The sequence below is a fragment of the Parasteatoda tepidariorum genome, chromosome 12 (genome assembly GCF_982258835.1).
Source record: "Parasteatoda tepidariorum strain Cologne lab strain chromosome 12, Ptep-v5.0, whole genome shotgun sequence".
Classification (NCBI taxonomy): domain Eukaryota; kingdom Metazoa; phylum Arthropoda; class Arachnida; order Araneae; family Theridiidae; genus Parasteatoda; species Parasteatoda tepidariorum.
In genome coordinates, this window is record NC_141766.1 from 56,795,819 (window position 1) to 56,812,007 (window position 16,189).

General features: G+C 27.6%; 1 protein-coding gene across 2 annotated transcripts in view; it reads left to right on the forward strand.

Moving 5' to 3' along the window:
* Nucleotides 1-16,189, forward strand: part of LOC107452992 (hexosaminidase D) — a 192,142-nt gene that overhangs the window by 68,899 nt on the left and 107,054 nt on the right. The window contains exons 2-3 of one of the 2 annotated variants that reach the window (XM_071188421.2): nucleotides 5,002-5,059; nucleotides 14,688-14,859. The gene's annotated coding sequence lies outside the window, so the exon portion shown is untranslated. The remainder of the gene's footprint in view (nucleotides 1-5,001; nucleotides 5,060-14,687; nucleotides 14,860-16,189) is intronic. The other variant, XM_016069641.4, reaches the window with a different exon arrangement.

Below are 16,189 nucleotides of genomic sequence, written 5' to 3' on the forward strand. Positions count from 1 at the left end.
TATCACGTGGCCTGACAGCTACCCGCAAACCCCTTTATATATATTTTCTCTGTCATGTTGGATTTCAAGCTTTTGTTCTTTTTTTGGTAGAAAAATATTTTTTTCGTGGCAAAACTATCAGCTGTTTGGTACTCTTTTCCTGACAGAAACATGAATCTTTTCTTTTTTGACCCAAAGGACGACTTTCTTGACAAGAGTCGATTTATCATGTCACCTCAAATGTCTAAAAAAAAAACTTCGAAATAAAAGGTATGGTTGGCTTTTTTTATAGCGATGTTTTAAGATGCAAATTTGGATACAACTTTTTCCACATAAAAAATGCTCCTTCAAGATAAAGATAAATAAATTTCTGTCTGTAACAGCTTTTTTATGCACAAAAACATGTTTTTAAATTTGATCAAAAGACATAATAGAAATTTGGGACATTCAGAGAAGCATTAGAAAGTTTTTAATCAGTACCTTAAACCATGTTACGGTACAAATTTGCTGCAACCATAATCACATTTCAAATCGAACCATGTTACCGACTAAGTTGAACTGTAAAATCGTATAATCAAATTTAAGAAAAATCAATAGGTTTCAACTGAACACCATGTATAAGTTTCAGCAAATTTGAAGAGTAACAAGATTCAACATGCTACAAAATTGGACCATTTAATCACTATCTTAGACCATGTTGCGGTGCAAATTTGCTGCAACCATAGTAATGTTTCAAATTGAGCTATGTTTCCGCACATGCTGAACTATAGCATATTGATATCAAATTTAAGAAGAACTATGAATTTCAATTTAGCATCATGTAAAAGTTGCAGTAAAAAGATCAATATACTACACTCAGTTGACGCAAAATCGAATTTGAACGGAAGATGGGCAAGAAAGATGTTTTCTGATTGTCTGTAAATATAATGTGAGAAATAAAATCATAAATTCCCCAGCTTAACAATTTAATCTCTACATCTTTGTTCTTTTTCTGTAAGTAAGGAACTCAATGAGAAAAAAGCATTTATTATTTAAAGAAATTTATGCTTGAATTCTTCGACTAAACTATTTACATTAAATAACATTACGTTTATTAACTTACGTTACATAGCTATCTGAATTTTAACATCACGTCAAGAAATACTTATATTCCACGATATATCACGATATTCTTTTACATCGGAACAAATTTAAACTATTTTTAAATTGATCAATATTTTCCTTACCTAAATAAAATTTCATGACACTCACGATAATTCAATGCGATACTTAAAAACATCGTCATTTCACGATAGATCGATGTAGCATCGTAAACAAAAAGGTGAGATTATCAGGTACATCTATTTTAAGTATTAAAAGAGAGTAAAACATTGGGATAAAATCAAACAAACTATTAAAACCAGTGCTAGGTGACATCAGAATGTTACTATCCCGATAACTTTCTACTAACGTTGAAATTCACTAAACTTTTGATTGGAAATTTTCCCAGTCTGTCCCGAATGATAAATTTGAAACGTAACTTCACTGAAATTAAACATTGTTTTAATTAAAAAATAACTCTATCAAGTAAAGTAAAGCTGAAATAAAATTTTCAACTACAAATGAAGCTTAAAAAGTAGAAAGTCAATTTCAAATTTGAAACTAACATATTGTTTTAATTAAGGAATAACATAAATATAAAATGATAGTTGAGAAAAAATGGAAAGTTTCAAATTTGTAACTTACTTTTTTACATTTTCAGTCTAACTTTCTTATAACGTTGAAGTTCTCAAAACTTTAGATAAGAAATTTTCCTCGCATTTCGTCTATGTGATAATAGTATCGCAACAAAATTTTATTTAAATTAAACAATGTTTTAATCAAAAAATTAATAATAATAGTTTTAAAATAAAGTAAAATAAAGCTTAAATAAAATTTTCACCTACAAATGCATAAGAAAATCTAAGTTAATTGAAGTTAGTCTCAAATTTGAAGACAATTTCTCTACATTTTTTGACTAATTTTCTACTTACATTAAACTCATTATACCTAGGATTGGAAGTTTTCATCTGAAGGCAATATTGAAGAAAAACTTCATTGAAATTAAACAATGTTTAAATTAAAAAAATTTTTTTAAATGAACTAAAATAAAACTTGAATAATTATTTTACTAGAAATGTAGTTGAAAAAGCAGAAAGATTCTATTTCTAAATGAGCTTTCTAAAAGTAGAGAGTATACTATTTTCTAAACGAGCTAAATAGAGGATACATTTTATTGATACTATCCAACTATTTTCCCCGGAAGGCAATATTGAAGAGAAACTCCATTGGGATTAAAAAATGTTTTAATTAAACAAAATAATTTTTAAATGAAGTAAAATAAAACTTGAATAATTATTTTACTAGCAATATAGTTGAAAAAGTAGAAAGTTTCTATTTCTAAAAGTAGAAAGTCTGCTATTTTCTAAACGAGCTAAATTGAAGACACTTTCTATTGATACTATTCAACTAAAGATCTCTTTCTGTTTTAATCTAAAACCTGTAAGACATTAAAACCTGTGAGACACTTCAAAATTTTTAACTTTTGTGACTATTTGCCCGGAAGTAAAAGTTTGGAAGGGAGCCAATCACTATAACTTTGATTCTATGATGTCATTCTTCCTTGCTATCTACTGTCGTTTTTGATGAACTACGAGAAATGATGAGAATGAAAATATTTTAAAGTTATCTTTTTTTACTCGATTATAAAGATCGATATCCATCATTTAATAAAATATCTTCCGATATCTGCATAGAAATATTGAACTAAATTTCTTTTTCTTTGAGTATTTCTCATTTTTAACGTAGAATCATTCTTTTTTTGTGGAAAAATTTATTTTTCAATACTTTCTGAGTTTATGTTCGCATTATAATGTACTTTATTCAGTGCTGTAATTTACAATGTAGCGTATTCTTTTACTTTAAACTTGAATAAATTCTCTATGGAGTCGTTTATTAACTGTTTAAAGCGACATTTCTGTACTAGAGCATCTTTCATTTTGCAGACATTTTCTTAAAGAATCTATTTAATGTTTTTTTTCTGTAATAGTATGGGAAGTAATGTTTTTAAAGTAATATAGTTTAAAAGTGGTTAGCTTTAAATTTCTTCTAGTTATGCTTTCAATAATTAAATTACAAATGATGCTGGTTTATTCATGTTCTTTTCTATTAATGTATTTTTTAAAAACCTTTAAAAAATATGAAATATTTATAGTAAATGTTGTAAATTAATATTTGAGAAAGAAAATTTTGTTGATAATCGAAAATGAGATTTACTTTGCAAGCAGTATATTATTTGAGAAAAGTATAAAGTAGTTGCAATCATTATATCAGTCATTGTAATAATAATTATATCAGTCATTGTAATAATAATTATATCAGTCATTGTATACAGTCATTGTAAATAATTAAATAGAGTAATAAATAAAGCAATTGTATAAATCAAGATACAGTAAGCCATTCTCTTCCCTTAAGGCAGGGATGGGCAAACTACGGCCCGCGGGCCAATTGTGGCCCGCCGGAACGTTTTATCCGGCCCGCGAATAGAATTTTAACTTGCCGATCCGTGGTGAATATAAACAAGATACATTATACATCTATTTTCCTGTCTACTATGTTTAAAGCTACTGATGACCTTTTTACTTTCCCTATTTTTGTTCTACAAAATATAAATTGATGGAAATAGTACAACATGGAATACGGACAGCTTCAATATAAAATGTTGAAAGCAGAAGTTCTTTATAGAATAGCCGTAGATTGGCTCCAACGAGCGTTTGTCTTTCTCGAGGAGCACACATATGGAAACTAATATAGGTGAATTGTACTTCACATGTGGTAGACCACGAAAGCTCGAAGCAGCGGATTTTTCTGTCGGCGCGAGTTGTAACATTATTTATAGCGTATGGAAAGATTGCACACATATCATGTTATTGTAAAACCCAGAAAATCAGTATTATGTTTGCTTCATCTTATATATGTGAACAAGTGTTTTCAACTATAAACCTTATAAAAAATCCTTTTAGAAGTAGATTAACAGGCAAGCATTTAGCCTCGTTTCTTAAAATAAGCACATCTCACTTCGAACCTCAATATAAAGAACTTTTAAAAATGAAATCGCAATTTCATTAAATATTTAAATTAAAACTTGTATACGTTTATTTATTTTTTTTTTAAGTATCTACTCGGCCCACCAAACTTTTTATCCTCGATATTTTACCCTCGACCAAAAAAGTTTTCCCATCCCTGCCTTAAGGCATCAGCTAAAGCTATAAAAGGGGTGTCTTGGTATTGTAGAGAAGGCATGTGGTGAAAGCTATCGCTTACCACCGTATCTGTTGGAAAACTGCAGAGTCTCGAAAAGGATACGAGATAGAAGGATAAAAAAGGCATTGCAAAGTTGTTGAACATCCTTGATTAAATACGAACCTCGTAGATATTAATGTGTATTTGCTCGTTTGTTAAATATGCATTAGTTTGTGTGAGATTTACTACGTCGTGATGGAACTAAAGAAAAATAAAACAATTAGTTATTACGAAATATGTTTTCGATGAACAAAGCTTATTTAATAAGTCATTTTACTTGAAACTAACAAGATAGTATTACAATTTTGGTTTTTATAAATACTGTTAACCTAAGGAACGTTGATTGGGTGAAAAAAAATTAGTCGCAGTATTTTAATAATAAAATATAATTAAAATGAGCTTTTAACTATCAAAAATCTCTTTTAATTAATAATAATTTTTAATGTTTAATTAGGTATTTTCTTCTAGAGAAAAAAAGTATAATTAAATTATTTTATAAAATGCAAACAGAGTTTACTTGTATAGGTTTAATATATTTCTTACAGCTACAGGTATTTTTTACAGCTTAGTATAAACACGAAATGGATGTTTTATTTACCTAAAAAATGTTTACCGTAATTTTAAAATTGTAATCCTAAAGATTTGTTTTTGCTTTTTTTCTTAAAATACTATTATTTCATCAAATTATAAATTTAATTTCAGGTTGAAAAATACCTGGACTCAATTGTGTCCTGGAGTTTCAAGTCAAATTCACGTAAAGGTATGTTTTTTTTTTCCTTTTCTTAAAAAAAATAAACTATTATTGATTTTGGTTATTTTAGCTTTTGTTTATTTTCCTAAAAACGAAAAATGAGTCCATATTTCATTCAGTTCTGTTTAAAAAGAAATTGACTGCAGTCTACGGGTGTAAGTACTATAATTAACTGACTTGTAATACTCTTTTATTTTAACAGACGTAACTTTTACCAAAAATTATAGGATGTAAAACAGACTGAATATACTATATAAGTTGAGTACTGATCCGGGGATTTAATTATCATCGTGAAACTTATTCGATGCAAAATCTGAATCCTTTAATTCAAATTAAAATACGAGTTAATGACTCAAACAAATCACTGTTTTCTTTTCCCAAAAAGCTTAAAATATAATAAATTTTGGTTTCTTTTAATTTACATAGACTTTTATTTGTAATAGTAGCGACGCTATGTAAGACTAAAATATTTCTGAAACTACACAATTTTTGATGCATTACAGTTATTTGAGACAAAGCCTAGACTTTTTTTTGTTTTCGTCTTTTTTTTTTTTTTTTTGAAATCTTGAATTAGAAATTATCACAAAATGTCAAAATTTAAATTTTGCATTTATATTATATTATATTATATTTCTATTGTTTAATTATTGTAAAGTAATTCAAATGCTCCACACTGAAGAAATTCATTATATTCACTTAAGTTTGGCTCCATCTTGGCATTGAATCAGTGATCCAAATTGCTAATTTGAATCACATAAATAAACTAATCATATTGATTCAAATAACTTTGTTTTGCTCAACTCTAATATACTTCTTAAAAAAACACGGTATTAATATTTCTTAAAACACTACTCAATAGCTTTGAAAGGAACATACTATTGTCTTCTGAGATAATAGAAACAATAGATTAACAAATAATAGAAAACAATAAATTCAGTTTCGAAATTTAAAATGCAAAAAAAATATGTACGTCATTATAATGAGATACGTCATTGTAATTTTAGGACAATTTTTAAAGGTATTTCATTATGAGGTAATTTCTTTCTCACATATATGCTATCAAAATTTGAAACCAATCGACAAAATTATAATTTTAGGAATATTTGAGTTTTTAAAAATTTGCTCATTAACTGAAAAAGTGGGCAAAGTTACAAAACATCTGTTTACAACGGGAACTTCAAGGACAGAACTTTTAAACTATAAAAGTCTTCTTTCTTTTCCATATTTCAATTTTACAAGTGCGTCGTTGAAATTTGAAAGCATCAAGTTTTATCAGATGTCCTGATTAAAGAGCTGTTAAGAAGTCTCAGAGCTTTAAAACTACGAATAAACACGTAAAATTTAAAATGTCTAGGGAGAAATTTTTAGCTACAATTTGACACTTTGTAAATTATCACAAAGTAAACATATTTTTAGTAATCTGAAAAGAAGATTATTACAAGAAAATATCTAAATTTAAAACTCTTACTCGCATGATTTCTCAAAAGTTATTCTATGTACAAATATAAATTTTTATGAAGTTTTATATATTATGAAGTTATTTAAATAATGTTTTTCTTAAAAAAATTATTTTTTATAAAAAAGGCAGAAGAAAACGAAAAACAAATTCATTTTTTTCATTTAAGGAGCCCTAATTATGCATTTGAAAAACATACCTTTTAAAAGAAAACTATAAAATTATGTATAATTTATAAATGTAACATTTACTAATTATTTAAAACATATTTAAAACATTATTGAAAATATTTTTAATTGTATATAAACTTAGCTCGCTATCATGCTAGCTGCATACTGAATAATTTTGAAATTTCAACATTTTTCTCTATATACATTTTAAATTTGGAGAAACATGTTAACTCAATGATAATTTTCAAGGTGCTAAATTAATACTTGCAATATCTCTTATTATTTGCTCTAAATGTAGAATTCTATTTTCTTTTGCTTAGAAGTTAAAGAAATTTAAAATATTTTGTATTTATTCGTGTTATTTTTCAGTTTTTGTGGTCCTTTAATAAATTACTTGCTCAAACTTTGAAATAGAATATCTCATAACTACTATTTTTCTTAATAATGAAAATCATAACTTTTAGTGGGTCATGGGTCAAACTTTCCAATATTACTCTGAAATATTATTGACAAATAAAATTTTCCAGTTGATTAGAATCTAATTAAAGGGTTTTCTCAGCACTTAAATTTGCTATTGATGAATTTCTTCACATTTCCAAAAACACTTTTTAAGTAAACGTTATTGCTACAATCTGTAGAATAAAGATATAGAATCATTTTTAAGTATGGGCACCCAGATTTAAAGTAGCAGCGTTTGTCACATGATCATCAGTTTAGGATATATCAACAGAAGGTGCTTCAAATGCTAAAACACACTTACAAAATGTAAAAAAAATATCTTAATTTATCCGCCAATGTACCAGAAAAACTTTCCCTTTAATATACAAGTTTTTTCCTTCTGAAATATACTTTCGTTTCAAGCGGTACATCTATGCAGAATAAAGTTACCCAAAATAATTTGTAAGTGAGTCATATTAAAATTTTTTTTATTTAAATTTATTTCGTATTGGTTTAGAAATGCGTTAGTCTATCACAGTGTTTATAGCGCCTTACAATAACGAATAGAAACGTGATTGTTCATGCTGAAATTCATATAATCTAAAATTTAATATGTCAACTAATTGAGATGTTTAATGGCAATGCCGGTAATAAGTATAGTAATAATATACGAGCGAAATTTTAAAAAAAAAATGAGACTGTAATACGTATGAGAAATTGGGTAGGACTGTAACTTTTTCCCATGGTAACGCGAATTTATACGCGTTCAAAAACGCGTTACTGGGAGTAATATTACACTTTAAAAATCATAATAATGATAAATAATGAATGACTGATGATTACAAATTCAATTTTACAAGATAAAGCAAATTTAATAAATATTTTCTCAAGCAATTTTTTTTAATTTTTTTACATTTAGATTGTATTTGAGCTTTTTAAAAAACAAAACTTACATTTGTCTAAAACATATGCCAACAGGCAAAAATTCTGAAATATTTGTTTTCGAAAAACAAATTGATTAAAAAATAAATTGATTGAAAAAACAAATTGATTGAAATAGTATGGGAATAAAAACTATTTTATAGTTATCACACATTAGTGCGTAAAGAATAATTTGTCTATTTATAACATTATTAGTACATAATATAACCATGTAGAATCCTTAATATATTCAAGGAAATGAGATGCTGTTAAATTTTGTGTAGCTTCATGCATAACTAAACTGAAGATGGTATCAATTACAAATATATTATCATTTAATGATCCAACGAATTGATTAATTCAACGAAAGGAATTGAACGATTTGTAAAAGTAAAGACTATGTTAATTGTAGTGTATCAATATTTAATGTATTCAATAAAATCCCCATAATAATACCCGTGAATCAATTATATACGATGACACTTCATTTAATACTAGTTACTATTACTCGGTTCCAGTGTTGGAATTCGGTTTCTCGTTTATTGCATAACTACACTTCAGTAATTATAGAGGACAAACCGTTACTCTGTTAAATTTTGGAGCTAGTTATTAGTTTTCCTTCCATTTGCTTAGTGTATTAACATGAATTATTTTTATTTTTTACAAAGTTCTGACTTCTACTAGTTATTTGATTTCACTTTAAAGTATCAATAACTCTAACGAAATGTAAAATTTAGTTTTAAGTAGTTTTAGAGCTGCTTTTAACTTCTTTTAAGCTCCAGTAGATTAATAAATCATTTTCTAAATCGGAAAAAATTTCCTTGTAATCCACGTACACCTGAGGTACAAACCATGTATTCAAAAGTTTTTTTTTTTAATATAAATTTTATATATATTGCATAAAATAAATTTGCGAATTGTTTTTATATTGGTATAGAATTAAAAAATTATCTTGGAATTGCCGTACTCCTCAATTATAAGCATTTGATTTTATAAGTTTTTTCTGATAAATTTTGTACATATTCTATGAAATTTTTTTTTTCGTGAATTGCTTTCATATCTGCTCAAATATGACAAGGTTTCGTTATTTGAATATACTCTTACTAAAATTTGCGTTTTTACTTATCCCCGATTTAGAAGCTTGATTTAATTCATCTGTAGTTTTATTCTTCATCAATGTTCAGATATCCAAATAGTACAGATACGTGTTTTGAGAGAAATTACCATATATTTACAAAGGTAATAAGATACTTAAGTACAGTACTCAAAAAAATAAACGGACCATGAATAAATTTTTTTTCACGTTCTAGGACTCAGTCTAAATGGTTCAAAAAGGTGGCTTCAAATATGCTAATTACTCGGTGCAGACGTTATTCTAAGTTTCGAAATCAGACACAAAAACGTACTTTCTCTGAATAAACATACTCTTCTTTCCAAATATCCAAATTGTACAGATACGTGCTTTGACGGAAATTCCCATATATTTACATAGGTAATATAAGATACTTAAGTACAGTACTCAAAAAAATAAACGGACCATGAATAACTTTTTTTTCACGTTCTAGGACTCAGTCTAAATGTTCAAAAAGGTGGCTTCAAATATGCTAATTACTCGGTGCAGACGATATTTTAAGTTTTGAAATCAGACACAAAAACGTACTTTCTCTGAATAAACATACTCTTTTTTGACAGATTTCGACTTCTGACTCCCAAAATATAGGGGGTTGCTGCAATCAGGGAAGTATGGTCCCAATAGTTTGGCCAGGAGAGTGATCCAAGGCTTGGACGCCATAAGGTCAATTTCACTTTTTGCGTATTTCACATATCTAGAGAAGTTTTTAAATGCATTTAAAAATGTTTGCACACAATTATGAAATTCGTTTATCCAAAGTTAATTCCATGCAGAAAATAAACTTTAGTAAATTTTTATTTCTTTGTTTAATAATAGTCGAAAAATGTTTGAATTGTGAAGGACACAATTTTTGTACATTATTTTAACGTACGAAACTTTGCATGGCAAAAAACAAAATTTGAGCGTAATCGGTTCAATGGTTTCTGAGAAACAGAATTTTAAAAAAGTCGTACTTTTAAAGTTCAATTTTTCAGGAACTCAAATTTCGGATTTTCCCACGTAAAATTAAATATGTTAAAATGATATAAAAAAAATTTATACCTTATAATTCAAAAATGTTTCGGCTAATAAATTAATAAAAAATAATGAATATTAACTGAAATTTATTTTTCGCATGGAATTATCTTTGGATAAACAAATTTTATAATTGTGTGCAAAATTTTTCATTTCTCTTAAAAGGCTCCGGGGATATAGCGAAATCCGCAAAGAGTACTAGCATTAAGAGGTCCAAACTTTGGATCGCTCTCCTGACCAAACTATGGAAACCATGTTTCCCAGATTGCGACTACCTCCTTTATTTTGAGAGTCAGAAGGCCGAGTCCGTTGGAAAAAAAAAAGTATGTTTATACAAAGAAAGTGCGTTTTGTGTTCGATTTCATAACTTAAAATATCGTCTGCACTAACTAATTTGCATATTTGATTTTCCCCCTCCAACTATTAAGAATGAGTCCTAAAACGTGAATATCTGATCATTAGATCAAAAGTTATTCAGGGTGGTTCATTTTTTTGTGCACTGTACACTCGTTTCATGATAGTTAAAGCCTCTGTCTTCAGATCCAAAGGTCTTTTTCCAAATCCCATCTCGTCTACAACCTTCCACGTTGATGACCATGCACAACGAACACGCAACTGTCTCATTCTCCGACAGATGGAAGCACTGCCTGGCACCACGACGAACACAATCGTCTTAGTCACAAGAATTGCACATTTCCTGTATTTGAGAGGAATTTGCGGAACTTTCTTGAGTACCTACCCTGAAACATGAAAAGGCAAAGAGTTGATGTAAAAAACGGAAACTTCTTAAGTACCTATCCTGAAGCATGAAAGGCAAAGGGTTGATGTAAAACACGGCGCTTTTGGAGAAGGTGCCTTTTTTAGATGATTCTTTTATCTATTCTGGACGCGACAGAGAACATATCCATCATTTAACTTTTAAGTTCTAGCGAAGTGATTCGAAAACTTAATCAAAGCTTAGTTTATAACTGGATTGTCTTCTAATCAACGTAAATTGTAACAATCTAACAGTTTACAATCCAACTATTAGGGTCCTGCATGCACTAACTATTAAGTACATCAAAATTTTTAGGTAATCTTAATTATATTTGCAGAGTCATATCTAAATCGGAATGTTTCCACATTATTGTTAAAAGAACCAAGCATTTCACATTTAGGTGAGCTATTATAAAAATTTCACTTGATCCCAGAGCTTTTTAATTAAATTATTAAGAGTTAAATTTGTTTCTAGGCAAAAAAAATGGTTAAATGAATGTTTTTCAGTGTCGCAAGAAACATCCAGTTTGTTTAAAAAGCCACCCTCCATTTCTTGTATAAATGTGATAAAGCATCTATGGCAATCTTAGAAGAAACCTTAAACAAAAAACATCGATTTCGACGTATGTACAAATGAAACACTAAAAAGGCGTTATTAAACGCAATATAATTCGTTTGATAGCTACGGCTATGGAGCAAGGTGTGGAAGACGGATCTGTCATCACCACCTCCTGCCCTCTGGTGCCCTCAGTGTAGCGTTCGCCAATATTATCATCAGATCATTATTAGCCTTTCCAACTTTTCATAAAGAAAGTTTTTTAGGCACCACGTTTATTTTTTATTTTATTTTTACATTGATAACATGACAAATATGTTTTTTTTTAACTATCTGGATTTACTTTTTGCAACTAAGCCCTAGGACATTGATGTCACGTTTGACTTTGTAAGTGTAACTTGGCAGCATGAACGATTAGAAGAACTTTCTTTATCGCTGAAACTCGTATAAATCCGAAAGCATGTTTAATATTGACGCGTATATTGATAAAGTTGTGAAATTTTACTTAACCTCCTTAGACTCAGCGCCCAATGTATTTTTCAAAATTCGGAACGATTTTACCTTTTAAAAATAGTATTTTAAGATTTTTAAGACTTGAAAAGGTTTTTATGGAGTTGGTAACGCAAATGCTGGTTAATTTCATCAAAAATTCCTCCACTAGTCTGTCTCAATGCTTGATATCAGAGATTCTTGCCCTAAATATGGGTTGGCAGTTCGACGCCGGTAATAAAATACAATAAAATCATGAAACCAACATCAGCTATTCCACTGCCTATTTTAATTTGTTGAAAACACTTTACTGCTCAAATGGCATAAAACTTAAATCTTTCGGGGCAAATCTGCGTATATTTTTTATCGCTTAATCACAATTATTTTTTGGATAATGAATGCCTAATTTTTTATTTGAGTTGGAGAATGCTGAAATTATGTTTGATTCTGCTGATGGTATCAACAATTAAAATTCTATGAAACCGTTGATATGAAACGATAAACGATGTAATTCTATGAAACGATGCGGCATAAACTTGGCAATTTTTACAAATGCGCAAACCACACAAATTATAATCTAAATGTTTTATTTATCTTATTACACGAACAAAGAAAAATGCCAAACACATGTGATTGATGTAAAACAGTCTAAATGATGACATTTATGTCCTTGGAACTATTCAAGATAATTTGCAGAAACAGCTGCTAAAGTATAATGGAATTTCTTCTATGCCTATACAATATTTTCATTAAGACTTAACTTCAAAGGCTATGTCGGTGTGTGAAAAAAAACATTTTTCAGCAAATAATGACTAATCTTATAGCTGTTGAGAGTTTGAAAAAGTTATTTATGATTGTTAGGCTAACATTTGTCCATTTTTCGTCCTCAGGTATTAGGGAAAATGGCGCAAGATATCTTTATGAAAAAAACCATAGTTTTATAAAAATGGGATGACATTTTCGATGTAATTTTCTTTTAATTTTCGAGAAGTTACTTTAAAGTAGTATTGTCAGGACTGAAAAAATTTGCAAACTTTGGGAATTGTTTATTGATTCTGGAGCTTTGTAGTTTGGTTTAAAAATTTCTTTAAATTGGTGATTTTTTTTAAACAAAAAGTTTTATAATTTTCATAAATACTTACGGTACTTTTCGTTTTAAAGTATAGCTAATTCCTTATGGCAAAATGTTATTTACAGTTTATAATTATGATTACGAGTTAAGTACAAGGCACTCAAATAGTGAAAAAGATTTGACTTATTCAAACTTTTATAAATAAAAAAAATCAAATTCTGAGGGATCACTCGGGCAAATCAAATTTTTCTTCAAAGCTCAAAATGTGAGGATTATGTTTTTTTTCTTTAATGGAGAATATAACTAGGATATTTTAATAATGTAATTTTGTTATTTATATTCTTACATGTTTCGACTGAATGTACAGTAGACAATAATAATAATAATAAACAAATAAAATGGGCGTTTAGAATTTTCGTTTTTATTCACAATTCAAGGGTTATTCTCATTGCACAGGTATTGCAATTAAGTATGAATTTATCAAATTTCAGCGAATTGTTTATAATTACTATTTTTTGATGAACCTGCAAGCCATTATATTTTAACAAACAATAAATATTTTTTCCATAGAAACATCTGTTACTTTACCATTACAGCATCTATTTATAAAGCATGAATAGAAATGTTGGAAGAGAGAAAGGTTTTCTGAACAATGATTAAGGAAAATTGTAAAACGTAATTATTTTACCATAATTAAACGAATTTTTAAGGATGACTTGTTCCGTTTAAGTACTTTACAAATCAGTAATTCAAAATATGACAAAATAAATGTAATTTAGTCATAGCTCTGAAATTTGGTTCTTTGATATTTCATTCAAATATTTGATGCTAGTTTCGTTACAATGCTATTTTTACACTCTGCAGAAAATGTATTTTTTGCATTCTTTTTCCTTAAAAAAACTCAATTTTGTAATGATTGCCATTGTTTAAGGCACCATTTGTCTTTAGCATCATTTTGAAATATTTTTTTTAAAATGCATAAATTATTTCGATTTCTTGCTGTCTGACAGTACACTAAGTATACATATCTTCTACAACAAAATTTTAAAAAAATTTTAATTAAAAAAATTATGCTTCTAATTACACTTTTAGCTAAAATTATTGTTTTTATTAAACGATAAGTCATAGGTTAAAGGCACTGGTCAGGGATTGTAAACAAATTAGATTCTTTTCCTGGTGACAACTTGTAGTCCTGCCAGCTTCAGATCAATGGGTACCAGCTTGTTTGGGAGCTAAAAGCGTCTTATGCGTAGTGCTGACCACATTGTACCATCGGTCAAGAAATTGTGGATCCTTAACCTCCATGGTCTCCTGGTTTACATTGGGCTGTTTCAGGAATGTTTTACTTTTTTATTAAAATATTTTGATTTCAATGAAATAGTTTAATTTCTCTTCAGCTTTTTTCAATATTAGTGTAAAAAATTGTATGGTGCCCTCCTTGTAACTGTAAATAGTCTCAAATCAAATAAACTTTTGAACATTTACAAAAGTAATTTATGCAGTTTTTTTAAAATATTTAATTTAGAATTGATACAGCAAGAAAACAAAGAATCTATTAGAAAAAATAATTCCAAGAAACGATACCATTAGAAAAAATAATAGCTTTACTAACAGAGCTATTTTTAATTTGCAGAAATGGCGAAAGTTGGATAAAGAATTATGTAGAATGAATGCGTGGAGCTGTGGTTGATTCGATAATTAGAAAACTGAAGAACGCAACAAATTAAATTAAAGTTAGTTAATTTAAATCATACAATGGAGTTGACAAAAGGACCAAGATTTGAAATGTCAACACATTTAATTAGGTAATAATACAGTTTGAGTTACATATTATTGTCAGAAGTCTATAACTAGATTCTATTTTGTCAATAGCATGCTTATTAGAAGGTATGTATATTGGCCTTTTCTTTTAGAATTATAATTGAAATCTAAGACAAATTCTTTATCAGTGTTTTGATGCAGGGAAACAATTGAAGTTGATGATAATGAAAGGTAAGTTTACAATAGTGCTCATTTCATTATGGTGAGAAAACTTGCTCTTTACATTGGAACAACACATAAGTAAGGAAGCAGTTTCATCAAACATCACGCGAATTCGTGACCAAATAACTATCAACAATAAGAAACACAGCTCAAGGATAGCTGAATCAACGAAAGTGGTTTTATTTCTGAGTGAGCTTTCAATTATATTTTCAGGAAAGTTGTTTTTTATGGCAATAATTATTATTTCTGTAATTATTTATTTATATTTATAAGTATTATTCGTACAATTATGAATTTATTTTATGAGAATTATTAGTATAATTATTTATTTATATTTATGAGTATTATTAGTACAACTATTTATTTGTATTTATAAGTATTATTAGTACAATTTTTTTACTTATATTTATGAGTATTATTAGTGTAATTATTTATTTGCGTTTATATGTATTATAAGTACAAATATTTATTTATACTTATTTATATTTATAAGACTTCTTAGTATAATTATTGATTTATATATGTATAAGTAATATTACTACATTTATTTATTTATATTTATAAGTATTATTAGTACAATTATTTATTTATTTTTATGAGTTTTATTAGTATAATTATTTATTTCCATTTATGAGTATTATTAGTACAATTATTTGTTTATATTTATAAGTATTATTGGTGCAATTATTTATTTGCATTTATATGTATTATAAGTACAAATATTTATTTATATTTATAAGAATTCTTAGTATAATTATTGATTTCTAGTTAGAAGTAATGTTAGTACAATTATTTATTTATATTTATAAGTATTATTAGTGCAATTATTTATTTATATTTATAAGAATTATTAGTATAACAACTTATTTATTTTTTATACGAAAAACTTTTACTTATTCATTACAAACCGATGTATAATATTCTCCTCATTCAAAATATAAAATAAATAAAATATTTTGTCTTAAAAATTTTATAATTACTATTTTTAACAAATACAATGTTGCAATATGGAAAAGAAAAATATTTACCTGAAATATATTATACTAAGTGATGATGTGACAATTTAGTTGCATCACTAATAAGAATTATAACTTAATACATTTTGTTTCCAAACATATAAAACAGCTATTACATATTTCGCATTTAATGATA